General features: G+C 36.1%; 1 non-coding gene across 1 annotated transcript; it reads left to right on the forward strand.

Moving 5' to 3' along the window:
- Nucleotides 1-12,509: 12,509 nt before the first annotated feature.
- On the forward strand, nt 12,510-12,616 carry LOC125494542 (small nucleolar RNA R71). The gene has a single exon (XR_007270789.2). It is a non-coding gene; the product is annotated as a small nucleolar RNA R71 (small nucleolar RNA).
- Nucleotides 12,617-13,662: the final 1,046 nt, after the last annotated feature.

A 13,662-nucleotide genomic window follows, 5' to 3' on the forward strand; every position in this document is an offset into this window, starting at 1 on the left:
GCATCCATATATTCGTTCCAAGCCAACTGAATCCTTTCCAATGACCTCCGATGGTCCTAGGAGGCATCCCGTGGCGTTCGGAGCTCGGCCCTGCGAAATTCCGAAAGCGTGTATTATAACCTTCAATTTTTGCTGTTTTTGGGACATTTTTGGACTTCTCCAAGCCTGGTCATATTTTCTCCCGAAACGTTCCTAGGAAAGCTGACGTGACTGGTAATGTTGGGCGGGTGCTTGGCCATTTGTATTGCCTCGAAAAGCCTTTAAACACCCCATTTGCTCATTTCTTGTGAAACCTAAAATTGCCTCCAAATGAACGTAAAGGCATCCATATATATTCGTTCCAAGCAAACTGAATCCTTTCCAATGACCTCCGATGGCCTTAGGAGGCATCCTGTGACATTCGGAGCTCGGGCCCTAAAAGTCCGAAAGCGTGTAGGCGTGTATTGTAACCTTCAATTTTGGCTATTTTGGAACGTTTTTCGACTTTTCCGTGCCTGTTCATATTTTCTCCCGAAACGTTTCAAGGAAAGCCGACGTGAGTTGTAACGTTGCGCGGGTTCTTGGAACCATTTGTGTTTCCTCGAAAAGCCTCTAAACACCCCATTTGTTTATTTCTCGTGAAACTTGAAATTGCCTCGAAATGAACGTAAAGACATCCATATATTCATTCCAAGCCAACTGAATCCTTTCCAATGACCTGTGATGGCCCTTGGAGGCATCCCGTGGTGTTCTGAGTTTGGGCACTGGAAAGTCCGAAAGCGTGTATTATAACCTTCAATTTTGGATGTTTTTGGGCCATTTTTGGACTTTCTCGGGCCTGATCATATTTTCTCCCGAAACGTTCCTAGGAAAACCGAGGTGACTTGTAACGTTGCACTGGTGCTTGGCACCATTTGTGTTTCCTCGAAAAGTCTCTAGATACTCCATTTGTTCATTTTTCGTGAAACGTGAAATTGCCTCGAAATAAACGTAAAGACATCCATATATTCGTTCCAAGTCAATTGAATCCTTTTTAATGACCACCAATGGCTCTAGGAGGCATCCCGTGGTGTTCGGAGCTCGGGCCCCGGGAAAGTCCGAAAGTGTGTATTATAACCTTCAATTTCGATTGTTTTTGGGACATTGTTAGACTTTTGTGGGCATGGTCATATTTTCTCCCGAAACGTTCCTAGGAAAGCCGACGTGAGTTGTAACGTTGCGCAGGTGCTTGTCACCATTGTGTTGGGTCGAAAAGTCTCTAGAAACCCCATTTATTCATTTCTAGTGAAGCCGAAAATTGATTTGAAATTAACATAAAGGCATCCACATATTCGTTCCAAGTCACATGAATCCTTTCCAATGACCTACTATGTCCCAAAGAGGCATCCCGTGGCGTTCGGAGCTCGGACCCCGGGAAGTCCGAAAGCCTGTATTATAACCTTCAATTTTGGCTGTTTTTGGGACATTTTTGGACTTTCCTGGGCCTGGTCATGTTTTCTCTTGAAACGTTCCTAGGAAAGTCGACGTGACTTGTACCGTTGCGCGGGTGCTTGGCACCATTTGTGTTGCCTCGAAAAGTCTCTAAACACCCCATTTGTTCATTTCTCGTGAAACCTGAAATTGTCTCGAAATGAATGTAAAGGCATCCATATATTCGTTCTAAGCCAACTGATTCCTTTCCAACGACCTCCAATAGCCCTAGGAGGCATCCCATGGCGTTCGGAGCTCGGCCCCGAGAAAGTCCGAAAGCGTGTATTATAACCTTCAATTTTGGCTGTTTTTGGAGGTATTTTTGGACTTATCCGGGCTCGGTCATATTATTCTCCCGAAACATTCCTAGGAGTGCCATTATCACTTGTAACATTGCCCGGGTGCTTGGCATCATTTGGAGTTCCTCGAAAAGCCTCTAACACCCCATTTGTTCATTTCTCGTGAAGCCCAAAATTGTCTCGAAATGAACGTAAAGGCATCCACATATTCGTTCTAAGCCACATGGATCCTTTGCAATAACTCCTATGTCTCTAGGAGGCATCTCGTGGCGTCCGAAGCTCGGATCGTGATAAAGTCCGAAAGCGTGTATTATAAGTAGATATCATCTTTCTAGCTAACAATGTGTTTCGATCGGTGAGGGAAATCAAGTACTCCCTCCTATCTACTGTGTTCTTCCTATTTAATTCTTATATTGGCATTTGACACACTATTTATATATAAAGAGAATCTGCTAAATTCTTTATATATATATATATATAATATATATATAATATATATATATATATATATATATATATATATGATTCAATTACATAATTAAGTAGCATCTTGTTTGATTCGTTGTAAATGAAAAATATCACATTTTTATAGTTTTTCATTAAAATATATTATTAAAGATATTCATGATACAAAATATATTTTATTGACAAACGTAAAAAAAATAGAAGGAACTCTATGAGAATGAGACCTAAGGAGTAGAAGCTAAGATAAAGTGGAGAGTCCAACTTCCCTAATTTGGATGAAAAATGCGAGGAGATCAAAAGAAAATATGGGGGTTGAGTCGGTGACTATTATTCTACATAGAGTGCTAGGGAACATTAAATTTCCTATCATGTATGTACTATACATAAACTATAAATACTTACCTTGAGCTAATGAGCCAGGAATATAAACTGATTGTAATGCTTCAACAGTAATTGAAATGTGTTCTCTTAGAAGTTCAAACACCCTTCTTCCTTCTTGAAAACTACTTCCAAATGCTGCACGAGAAATTGCATCTGCTGAAAAATTGTGCAGAAATGACCACATTTCTAGCTCTACAGATCTTGTTTCATCAGATGCCATCTTTTCCCATTCTTGGATCATCTCATTACAACTCGCATGAAATGCTGGCACCATATGCTATAACAATAATAATAACCCAAATGTAAACCAATTATATATGCATGCATGCTTGCTTGTTGCTTATTGTTCATTTGTTTATTATATAAGAGTTGTTTTCACGTGAACTTTATTCCAATTATATATTGTATGAACTACGAATTATTTATTTGCTGATTAATTACTTACTCTATGTCAGTGTGATATCTAGCAAGTAATATGCAAAAACATTTACAGTTTGGATTTAGAAAACTCATTTCCTGAGATCAAAGGGATGTAAAATTTCTTTTTTTCTTTAATTTGCATGCATGTGCATGGGTATTACTTTCAACATGAGATATGCTCATATGCATGCTTGGGTATTTGGCCCTTCTAAGAGAAATGCAAAACATATCAAATTATCAATGATACCCAAACAAATAACAATAGCAGGTAGAGGCAGACGAGTCCCTTCAACTCATTTATTTGAACTAGATCTTATAGATTTTTTTTTACTATAAACTAATTTTTAGGCCCGATATATATATAAAATTATCAATGCCAAAAGTATTATAATTATAATTTATTAATATTTTACTATAAAATTATAACATCAAACATTACTTGATTAAGTGGTTAAGATTTCAGTATATAAGCTTGAAGTTGTGAGATCAAATTTTATATCATGTATTTTCCATTTTTTTTATTGTATGTGTAGTAAACACTCTAAGGGATTGTGCTAGGTCACATCGCACAGTTTCTTATTTGTGAAAGTATTTTAATATATTGGTATAAATATATTATTATTGAAACTCATTTTGAAATTTTTATAAAACCTTTAACTTATTAGATACTATCTCGACTTATCTTCAATTTATTTAAATAAGTCAAAGTGAGTCGAATAAAATAAATAATTTAGAGGGTCATTTTTCCAAATTGAAAACAACAAAGGTTAAGCTGTAAATTTCGACTCTAATCAATAACAATAAAGTAACCTTTTATTCACTAGATAATTAATAAGCCATGCATGTATATGAATCCAAACAAAGAGTTTGTAGAAGAAAACAATGCAACCTTTAATTGTTCCACATGAAAAGCAGGGTTAATCGACTTTCTATGTTGAGCCCATTCCTGACCATCGAGCCTTGCCAAGCCATTTTAACCAACGACCAAACGAACACTAAGTACTGAAATACTAACATGTTCAAAAATAGATTAGCTTCCCCTTCAAGTTACCTCAAATAGTGGTAACTAGCAAGTACTTTTATTTATTTAAATAGTTTTATATAAAATATTATATATCAATTTTAAAGAAAATGGTATAATCAAACAAACGTCATGATGCCACATGTTATCCCCTCCCAAGGAATTGACACAATTAAATAATAAAAATGTGTATGGTAAGACTCGAACCCCACAACCTCTCCTTGGAGATATAAATACACTAACCAACTAATCTACAAGCTTATATTAATTATTTATTATAAGTGCAAGTAATTATGTTTCTTAAGTTGAGAAACAAATTCAACATCTACATTATATACGAGTAAATGAGTAATATATTAATATATCCTTGTGTTATAAATTATATTACCTATAAAGGCACCTTTCTAGTCTTTTAGGTTTCAACCATATCCACTTCACTGTTTTTAAGACACATGCTACTATGAGAATACATAAAATGGAAATTGCAATGTTACTTAAGGCTATTATCTCCATTAGTCCCTAGCTTTGAATATTTTTATTTGTGTTTGATTGGGAGAGAAAGCGAAATTGGGGATTGTTTAATTTGTTTGAATAAAACATGAGGGAGAATTAGTATAATATCTATAAGTCTTGTGCTTTGACTTTTATGACCAACGTAACACAGCGCATGCAATTTTTATCTGTTGCACATTTATATCCATTATTTTGACAACCATGATCTATTTGGTCCATACCCACTAATTGACAATGTCTTGTTCAGGGGTTGATTAAATTGGATGGGATATCTTAAAAGTACATAAGACTATACAAATTGGTTAAGTAATTAAAAGTCAAGACCATGACACATTCATTTTAATTCTAAAGTAGTGTAAGAATATATATATTGTTAATGTATATATGCATGTGGGGAAAGAAATAGTTGTCTCACATTTAAAAATTAGAGAGAGAATGACTGACATATAGATTGTTGGTTACTCCATCTATCACCAATTGTCCGGTTTTAGGATAGAATCTTGCTAACTTTGTATGTGGTCAAACTTTCCTCCGAAGTCTAGGGAGGACCCAACAAGAATGTTGTGACCTATCCAGATTGCAAGATTAACATGTGAGGGAAGTGTTAAGAGTATAAGACACATGCAAGTTAGGAAATAGTTATCCTACATTGAAAAATTGAAGGGAGAATGACTAAAATGTAAATTGGTGAGTTACTCCACATATCACCAATTGATTTTAGGATGGAAACCTACTAACCTTGTATCAAATATGCTATTATATTGATCATAAGGGTGCATGGAGATTGGAGAGTCACAAATTCATAACTAAATCAGTAGTAATAAGTAACCTATCTAGTATCTACTCTCTTCCTCTTTGAAAGATATCCCACCTTATATTTTACGTCATCTTCAATACATTACTTTGATTATTAATATCTTTTATTGTATAATATTAAATATTATAAAAATAAATAAATTAAAAAATATACATTATCATAAATCCACAATATCTCCCTTAATAATTTTCACATATAACCACATATGATCAAAGTTTTTACAGCTTTGATCACTTTGATAGTAAATGGAGAAATGTTTTTTTTTTTTATATAGAAACTCAAAGACTTTAAGAAGCTTTTTCTTGACTCGCCACACATGTATAATAATTCATAATTATATATTGATTTTATTCCCCACATAGGTATCATAATTATAAAAACAGAAATGAATGTATTGATCTGGACAATGCTACATCTATTCGGTGGATAGTTAACTCACTAGAAATATAGAATTAAAAAACAATTAAAACTCATGAGTTGGATTTCACTATTTATTTATTTATTTCTATTTGTAGTGATTGTTGACCAAATGAGTAGATAAAGTTTTTTCCTATTGGTCTTTTATTGTCTCTGCTTTGGTGGGTGATTTGACCAAGGCCCAACCATCCAAAATGTTAATTTAATTAATACATTAATAATCAAATATGTATCTAGGGCTTGTTTGACAAAAATAAATGTTGTGTTAGTTGTTAGTTGCTAGTTGTCTTTGTAATAGTTAGTTAGTGTGCTAGATACTAGTGTTAAAGATTAGTCGTTGTTAGAGGTTAGTTGTCAAAATAACTTACAAAATAATATAAGAGGTTTGTAAACTCAGCAGCTAGTTTAGTGCATGTATATAATTATTAAGAATGAACTGTATATATATTTTAAATGTTCAATAGAACTCCAAAGATATTGATCTCTACCATACCCTCAATGAAGTATTTCTTTTAGTTTCTTTAAAACACTACATGAACTAGTAAGAGTTATCTTTAAGCATACAATAGTTCATCAAACACCATATTTTACCTATATTAAAAGTTTTGTCTTGATCAACACATATACATTACTTGAAAATATGTTGTCAAACACGTTTATAATACATTTTTTTTTTAATATTTAGTATTTATATACTAATTTTGTTTAGTATTTATGTGGAACATCTATATAAAAGTAGTTTTTAACTTTTCGATTTTTGATCGACCATTATTCTACATAAATCTTCTAATTTGAACCCTCTCTTTTTACATTCTTTCATTATTTCATGTGATTAACTTTTTTCGGTCCAAATTGTACTTCGATCCTCGATCTTGGGTCATTCTTTTTTACGTATTGTTATTACAGTCATTGTTATTGTTATTGTTATTGTTCACTTATTGTTATTATTATCATTGCTGTTTTATTTTTGAATTATTATTATTAAGATTCTTGTTACTTTATCTCAATAATGATCTTCAAATATATCACAATAAGTTAGATTAAGGCTTAATTTACCCAAGATTTGTGATTCCTATTGAGCCAATGTCAAATTAAAACAACCCAAAAAAAATTAGAAAAAAGAGAGACAAGAAGAAGATGGGTGACTCCTTTGTTTAATGTTTAGCAATTCTTGATGCCAAAAATGGAACAATCGACAGCAATGACATCACACAGTTGCTAACGTATGCACCTATGCCAGCTTAATCCATGACTATAATTTGTGGCCACTGCTCATCACTGGCCAGATGTAAATTTGATTGGTCAAAAAGTAAGAATTTTATTACACCAATATATAGTTCGTGCGGTCAATATGTAATTTCAACGACATACCTCTAGAAAAAGTCCACTTAGAGACGGACAAAATCCGTCCCTAAATAGGTCAAATCCGTCGCTATATGAGCTTAGAGACGGATTTAGAGACGGATATTGTCCCTCTCTAAAACCCTTGTCGCTAATTCGAGTTAGAGACGGATTTTGGAAATCCGTCTCTAAAGTTTAGAGACGGATTTTGGAAATCCGTCTCTAAAGTTTAGAGACGGATTTTGGAAATCCGTCTCTAAGCTTAGAGACGGATGTTTAGAGACGGATTTTGAAAATCCGTCTCTAAGTTAGAGACGGATTTTGAAAATCCGTCTCTAAGTTAGAGACGGATTTGGGAAATCCGTCTCTAAATTCGCTGAAAATATAAAAAAAAATGATGTGTTTTAAAATATACCGCAAGTGCACGGTGTCTGTTTGGCAGAAACTGGCAAATACGGGTCGATCCACAGGGAGAGGAGTTCTACTGATTTATGTTCAATTATCTAACTACTTCCAGAGAGGAAAAATAATTGAGGAATTAATAACTAAACTAGAACAAACTAGAACGCAGAAAAATGGAAATTTATCAAATAATTAAAAACCTAGGGCAATCGATCGGTCCACCATGCTTATACCAGTTTAATCAATATAATATAGTTCAACAACACTTGGATTGAGGTTCAAATAAATGAAGTATTTCGTTAATCCTTGGTCAGGCATTAACAACTCCTAGATTAACATATGCCAGTACGGTCGCTCAACATAATCAAATCTACCTATTGTAATAAGCCTCTAATGAATATGATCTTTCGATTCTAATTCTTATTAGCTAAACATAACTCATGATATTGCGCAATTACACGAATTAAACAAGTATAACAAATCAATAGGAATTATTCTAATTCAATCCAATTATTGAAGAACATCAAACTACACTAAAAAAGGTATAAACATGGCTTCCCTCTCTAAACCCTAGAAATAGACTACTCACTCATGATGATATTAAACGCAATAAACATAATCAAAGTAAAATAATTCATAAATTAAACTAAGTAAGAAAAATACCAAATGATTGAAGAACGATGAAAAAGCAAATCGACGATCTATATAATCTTCCAATATAAAAGTTCAACAAAACTAGAGAGAGAAAACTAGAGTTTTTGCTCTAATAACGTAGAAAATAAAGTGGTCTCCACGAAAAAAACTAAAAACCTATTTATACTAATTACAAAACCGGCTAAAAATCCCGAAAAAACGCGTCCCGAGGAACCGCCCGGTCGGGCGACGGTGATTCACAACTTACGACAAAAAAGCAAATCCGCCCGGTCGGGCGCGCAAGCGATTTTGGATCTTTCTCGCCCGGTTGACCGGGCTAACATTTCTTGCATTTTGGTGAAAAATTGATTTCCGCGGTCGGGCAAAACCGCCCGGTCGACCGGGCGGAAAACAGTGATTTTGCGTCAACTTGTGAAGGCTGTATTTCTCGAACCAGATGTCAGATTGGGGCGTGTGACCGATCATTGGAAATCTCTTTAAGTCTAGTTTCCAACCCAACTGGAATTTCTTGATTATCAATTGTATATCAAAAGTTATGGCCAAAATAGTGAACAGGTGTCAGTTTTGACACTTCTTTCACCAACTCTTTGCTTCATTCTAACTCGAAATTGCCCGAAATGATGCATTGTGATCCTTGTGCAAGATATCTTCATCTTCAATGATTAATAGGCTTGATCTTAGGTAATCATAATTAATTTGCATCAAAGTAACCTGAAAATGATCAAAACACGCAAACGGGGAGTAGTAGAGCACAACTTACGTAATTCATTCCATTATGCACCTAAATGCTCTAAAGAGAGTTCCAAATGCAATCAAATGCATCTAAAAACTATATATAATTGTGACATATCAAACTCCCCCAAGTTAAACCTTTGCTTGTCCTCAAGCAAACAAGACATAAACATGAATATGATTGCTTACCCCTTCATATATGAAAACAGAGATCAAAATCTTTTATAAAGCTCATAAATCATTCAAGCAGGCACAATTCAAGTTCAACTGTTCAGATTACTCTATTTACCATCGCCCAAATAAGCAATCAAATGCAGCTACCTTATATGACATACAAATCTCGAGAAGGCTCCACTAGGGTGTCACACCTCTCGACATTTTTGTGGCAGGCAAAAAAAAATGTGCCCGATCACTCACCATCCCAACCATAATAACCCTTCCCACTCACACTCTCATGTATTTAGAAAGGTAATAATGCCACTCATCCTAACCATGTCGACTCAAGTAGCGAACGTACTCTTTAACCTTGACAAACTGACCACATCAATCGATAGACAATGTAAGCACAAGCTCAAGAGGACTTTTTCAGGGTTGTAAGGGGCTTAGGTATGGTATGGATTATGTATGGGAAATGTGGTGGAAAAACCAAGAATAGGGAGCACAAGTTACTAGAAGTATCAACCTGAATATAGCCAATAACAGTGTCCCAATTCTATAAATCACAAAATTTTCAATAAACTCATCTTTGAAGCAGTGTGATGAATTTTTTCTTTGCAAGCACTTGTAAAAGAAAGAATTTTTGACTTTTTGTTTGTTTATTCTTTTTCAATCTTTCTTTTTCTTTCTCTTTGACATTTTTTCTCAATCCATAATCACATGTATTTCAATTTGCTCATTTTTTTCTTTTTCTCAACTTTTGTACCTTAATACAATCATCTCCATCCAAAATAACTCATAAAAACTATCTCAGATACTAACTCAAACATATGCTCCCCCAAGCTAGGCTTGGGATTAATATCAAAATAAGGGCATGGGCATGTAATGAGGTTTAGTAACCTGAAATAGTCATTAGGCTCAGCAGGGCTAAGGAGGATAAAAGTATATCACAAAAATCACTTTAAGGCTCAAAAAGCAGACAAAAGAACGCCTCTATCACAACAATTGCCACAAGCCATCAGATATCAATGCGTACGATGTCAAAGTCAAGATCAGTCAGCTAATGAGGAACTAACACACAAGAAAACAGAATGGATATAGAAATGAATCCATTGGCAAGAATGAATCCTCACAGTCTAACCAATTCAAGTATGCAGTCAAGATAAGCGCTTTATTATCAAAACTCATTGAGGGTCAAGGCATTTAGAGTTCACATTCCAGCATCACAATCTCAAGTGCCCAACTATCCAGATAAAGAGCCCAAATATACTTTCAAAGAACATCATGGGGCACAGGGAAGCAATCACACCAATCCAGTCAAATCGTATTTTTGGTATTTTTTCAGCAATATTTGTTTTTTTTTGTCTGAAAGCAAATAAATCTGGCCTAAGAAAGAAAAAAATCTACACTAAAAGGTAGTAAAAGAGAGAAAATACATACAAAACTCCTCCCCCAAGCTGAACGTGGCAATGCCCTCAGTGCCGCAAGATGAACTATATGACTATGCTTAGAGGAAAAATTAACGTTAGTACGCTCCCGCTCTCTCACTCTCTAAAAGGGAAAAAAATGAAAAAAATAATAAGAAAAAAAAAGATAAGAAAAAAAAACTACGGGTTGCCTCCCGCTTAGCGCTGGTTTATAAAGGTCCCGCACGACCATATTACCTCCTAATCTCAAATCGGAGGGGCTTGGCAATGAGTGCCCCCCTCATCAAACATTTTCCTCCTGCAGCAATTTTGCTCAAGCATAGGAGACTTAACAGCATTGGTTAGTTTAAAAGTGACATTATCATCACCAACACTCAAAGTTAAAGACCCAGACTTGACATCTATAACAGCACCAGCTGTACACAAAAACGGCCTACCAAGAATAATAGGAATTTGAGCATCCTCCTCCATATCAAGCACCACAAAATCAACAGGAATATAAAACTTTCCCACCCTAACGGGACGTCTTCTAAAACACCTAGAGGGTATTTTATAGAACGATCGGCCATTTGCAAAGTAATTTGAGTGCACTTAAGTGCTCCCATATTCAGTTTCTTATAAACAGATAAAGGCATGACAGACACAGAAGCACCTAAATCACACAATGCCTTATCTATAAATAATGCACCTACATGGCAAGGGATGGAAAAACTACCAGGATCCTTCAACTTATGCGGGCTTCTATTTTGTAAAACAGCACTACACTCTTCAGTTAGAGCGACTCGATCTACCCCACCAAAGTCTTTCTTTTTAGTAATCATGTCTTTCAAAAACTTAGCATAAACAGGCACTTGAGAAATAAGTTCAGTAAAAGGAATTGTTACCTCAAGTTCTTGACCATAGTCAAGAACTTACCAAGTTGTTGATCGACCTTCGACTTCTGCATCCTATGGGGAAAAGGTAGCCTTGGTGTAATAGGCGTTTCAGAAACCTTTTCCTCCGCTTTCCTGTCTGATCTTCCTTAGCTAGTTCGACCTCAGACATCGAACTCTTCTCCGCTTCTTCCTCTACCACCTCTTTCTCCTTGCTAGGAGCATCATCATCAATGGGCATGGGAGGAGCATCATAAACAGTGCCGCTACGAAGTGTAACGACATTGACAGTCTCCTTTGGGATGGGTTGTCCCGGCAGATAGACCTGGTTGCCTCTGTGCATTATTTTCGCCACTGAGCAAGTTGAGTCTCCAAGTGTTTGGTAGTGTTCTTCAACTCCTTGATGCTCTCCTCATGATTTTTCTGCATAGAAACCATCATTTTCATTAGATCAGACATAGTAGGCTCTTGAGAGCTGGTATTATGAGGAGTTTGCTGCTGATAGCCTTGGGGTGAAGGCCTATTGAAACCAGGAGGGGGTTTTGAGGAGCCCCTTGATAATATGGTTGTCTAGCAGCATGTTGTGGTATGTTTTGATGTGGTAGTTGGTAGGAAGATTGTGGTGGAGGTTGAGGATTTTGAACATTGTTGTTCTTGTAGGAAAAATTAGGATGTTCTCTCCAACCTGGGTTGTGTGTGTTAGAGTATGGGTTGTGTGGAGGTCTTTGCTGAAAAACATTTGCATGCGCCATTTGATTCGGATCAGGTTGATTGTAGCAACAATCATGACCAAAGTGGCCTTGAACACCACACACTTCACAAAAGGAAGAAGTAATAGGAGCCATGGAAGACATTGCATTAATACTCATAGGAGGAATACTAGACTGCAAAGATTTCAGTGAGTCCATCTTCATGCTCAACTGGGCTACTTGTGAAGACAACAAGGCATATGCATCAACATCCAACTTTTTCTTTGTAATAGTCCTGGAAGAACTATGATCATTCTCTGCTAAGTTGGCCAGAAAATTATACCCTTCATCCACCTCCTTATCTAAGAAGACTCCCCCTGCAGATGAATCGACTGTACTCTTGATATGGGGTTGTAGACCATTGTAGAATGCTTGGGTGATGAACCACTTATCCAGATTGTGGTGTGGGCATTCTCTCTGCAGATCCTTGAATCTATTCCATGCTTCCTTCAGTGTTTCATCGGGTTCTTGTTGGAAGGTGGCAAGCTTGTGTCTTATTTCTGCATTTTGGTGGAGGGTAGTACTCTTTCAGGAATGCTTCAGATATAGCACTCCACTCAGTTTCATTAACATATTCAGCCACTTCTGTGCCTTGTCCTTTAGTGAAAATTCAAAGACCATGACCTTCAACTGATCAGGAGTGACCCCTTGGTGCTTAACGGTACGACATAGCTGTTGAAATCGTTGTAAATGATTTGCAGGGTCTTCAGATGGATGGCCACCAAACTAATTCTGCTGGATCATGTTGATGAGGTCAGGCTTGATTTCGAAGTTGACTGCTTGTATATCAGGCATAGTAGGGCCTGTGGGAACATTGCCAGGAGAAGGTACCCCATAGATTTCAGCGACTTAGGAGGCATAATTGGTTCAGTTGGTTCTTCCGTGGCTTTTTTCTGATTAGCAGACTGCTTTTTCTTCTTTTGTGTCTTCTTGAGCTGCCGGATGGTTTTCTCAAGATCAGGATCAGTCTGAACTGGAGAACCTGTTCTTTTAGACCTGGGCATAAAAGAAACAAAGAAAAATGTGCAGTGAGATGGCCTCAATTGGAACTTGAAGTTCCAATGAGACAGCAGAAATAGTCAAATAATTAATCAGAAAGCTATAGAAACTAGTCGTCTCCCCGGCAACGGCGCCAAAAACTTGATGTGTTTTAAAATATACCGCAAGTGCACGGTGTCTGTTTGGCAGAAACTGGCAAATACGGGTCAATCCACAGGCAGATGAGTTCTACTGATTTATGTTCAATTATCTAACTACTTCCAGAGAGGAAAAATAATTGAGGAATTAATAACTAAACTAGAACAAACTAGAACGCAGAAAAATGGAAATTTATCAAATAATTAAAAACCTAGGGCAATCGATCGGTCCACCATGCTTATACCAGTTTAATCAATATAATATAGTTCAACAACACTTGGATTGAGGTTCAAATAAATGAAGTATTTCGTTAATCCTTGGTCAGGCATTAACAACTCCTAGATTAACATATGCCAGTACGGTCGCTCAACATAATCAAATCCACCTATTGTAATAAGTCTCTAATGAAT

This window comes from Beta vulgaris, chromosome 1 (assembly GCF_026745355.1).
Source record: "Beta vulgaris subsp. vulgaris cultivar EL10 chromosome 1, EL10.2, whole genome shotgun sequence".
Taxonomy (NCBI): domain Eukaryota; kingdom Viridiplantae; phylum Streptophyta; class Magnoliopsida; order Caryophyllales; family Amaranthaceae; genus Beta; species Beta vulgaris.